The sequence below is a fragment of the Triticum aestivum genome, chromosome 7A (assembly GCF_018294505.1).
Source record: "Triticum aestivum cultivar Chinese Spring chromosome 7A, IWGSC CS RefSeq v2.1, whole genome shotgun sequence".
In the NCBI taxonomy this organism is placed as follows: domain Eukaryota; kingdom Viridiplantae; phylum Streptophyta; class Magnoliopsida; order Poales; family Poaceae; genus Triticum; species Triticum aestivum.
This window is the reverse complement of record NC_057812.1, coordinates 33,426,622-33,429,405: the sequence shown is the minus strand read 5'-3', so window position 1 is coordinate 33,429,405 and position 2,784 is coordinate 33,426,622.

The following is a 2,784-nucleotide window of genomic DNA, read 5'->3' as shown; positions in this document are numbered from 1 at the left end:
GGTCCACCAGAAAACATCCTTCAAATCCAAATACATCTTGGTATTTCCTGGGTGAATCGAGTATGGTGAGTCATGGGCCTCTTGCAGAATTAGCTTCCTGATCTCCGAATCATTTGGTACATAGACACGGTCTTCAAACCATAGGGTATCGTGCTCATCCTCACGAAATCCCTTAGCTTTTCCTTTGCTCATTTTCTTCTTAATAGAAGCAATCTCCTTGTCAATCCTTTGAGCTTCTCTGATATTATCCATCAAAGTAGTCTGAATCTCCAATGCTGCTACATAGCCTCTTGGAACTATTTCCAAACATAGCTCTCGAAGATTTTCGGCTAACTCCCTTGGTAAATCTCCCGGCATTAAGGTGTTGACATGGCTCTTACGGCTTAATGCGTCAGCTACTACATTAGCCTTTCCGGGGTGATAATGCAATTTCATATCATAATCCTTGATGAGCTCCAACCATCTCCTTTGTCTGAGGTTCAACTCCTTCTGTGTGAAAATATACTTCAAACTCTTGTGATCCGTGTACACCTCGCAACGGTTTCCAATCAGAAAATGTCTCCAAGTCTTCAATGCATGCACTACGGCTGCTAACTCCAAATCATGCGTAGCATAATTCAACTCATGAGGCTTAAGCTGTCGTGAGGCATATGAAACAACTCTCCCTTCCTGCATAAGCACTGCTCCAAGTCCTCGACATGAAGCATCACAATACACCTCATAATCCTTGGTCTGATCCGGTAAAATCAACACGGGTGAGGTAACCAAACGTTTCTTCAAATCCTGAAAACTAGCCTCACATTCCTCTGTCCATATGAACTTGGTATCCTTCTTCAACAACTCCGTCATAGGCTTCGCAATCTTTGAGAAATTCTCAATAAACCTCCGGTAGTATCCTGCGAGTCCAAGAAAACTCCGGATCTCTCCCACGGTGGTTGGTGCTTCCCACTTGGTCACGGTATCAACTTTAGTGGGATCTACTGCTATACCTTCTCCGGATATAACGTGTCCGAGAAATCCAACTTCCTTGAACCAAAACTCACATTTGCTAAACTTGGCATATAATTGATGTTCTCTGAGCTTTCCAAGAACCAAACGCAAATGTTCCTTATGCTCCTCTTCATTCTTCGAGTATACCAGGATATCATCAATGAACACTACGACGAACTTATCCAAGAACTCCATAAACACTTTGTTCATCATGTTCATAAAATATGCAGGTGCGTTAGTTAGACCAAATGACATAACGGTATACTCGTACAGCCCATACCTGGTGGTAAAAGCCGTCTTAGGTATATCCTGTTCCCAAATCTTCAACTAGTGGTATCCTGATCGCAGATCGATCTTGGAAAATACCTTAGCTCCTTGCAATCGATCAAACAGATCATTGATCATCGGTAGTGGGTACTTGTTCTTGATGGTTACTTCATTCAATCCTCGATAATCGACAACCATCCTTAACGGTCCATCCTTCTTCTCCACTAGAAGTACTCGCGATCCGCAAGGTGAAGAACTTGGGTGAATGTATCCTTTATCCAGTAACTCCTTAATTTGCTTCTTAATTTCCACCAAATCCTTTGCAGGCATCCTATATGGTCTCTTTGATATTGGTCCTGTGCCTGGCAAAAGCTCAATCAAAAACTCAATATCTCTATCCGGTGGCATGCCTGGCAACTCTTCTGGAAATACTTCGGGGAAATCCTTCACTACTGGTACTTCCTCCTGCACAACTCCGGTTAAACAATTTACTTGAGTCCTCTTTGGCACATGTCGGGATACATACTTGATCCTTCTCCCTTCTGGGGTGGTAAGTAAAATTGACTTACTGGCACATTCAATATTCCCTTCATACTTTGACAACCAATCCATGCCTAATATCACATCCAATCCTTGGGATTCCAACACTATTAGGTCTGAGGGAAAAACATAGTTACCAATTCTTAATGGTAACCGATCACACCATAGACTAGCCATATATTCTGCTCCAGGCGAGGTTACTAACATGGGTGACCTAAGGGCTTGGGTTGGCAGTTTATACTTATCCACAAATCCCCTTGATATGTATGAATGCGATGCACCAGTATCGAAAAGAACGAGTGCAGTAAATGACTTAACCAAAAACTTACCGATTACTGCATCCGGCTGCTCTTCAACCTCCTCCACGTTAACGTGGTTCACCTGTCCCCTGTTGAAAGGGTTCGGCTTCTTCCCAGAGCTTCCATTGCCATTTCCATTCTGGGATTCAGGACATTCATTGGCATAATGTCCGGTCTTCTGGCACTTAAAACAAGTGACTTGGCTCAGGTCTTTCTTGGCTGGGGTTGATGGGTTGGGTGCGGTTCTGGCCGTTGCTTCCTCCATTCCCATTACCATTCTTGGGGCCATTGTGATTGTGCGAGCTTCCTCCTCCATGGGTATGCTGAAAATGTCCTCCCGGCCTAGGGGTAAATCGTGGCTTCTGCTGAGCTCCTGAATTGTACTTTCCTTGTGCATACTTCCTCTTGCGATTCTCAATTTGCTGCTGCTTCCCTTCAATCATGAGAGCACGATCTACCAACTCCTGGTAGTTGTTGAAGGTTGCTACCATCAACTGCATGCTCAACTCATCATTCAGTCCTTCCAGAAACTTCTCCTGCTTTGATGCATCCGTAGCAACGTCATCTGGGGCATAACGTGCTAATTTACTAAAGTCCTCCACATACTGGCCAACTGTCCGTCCTCCTTGGCGCATGTTGCGAAACTCTCGCTTCTTCATGGCCATAGCTCCTGCTGAAACATGGGCAG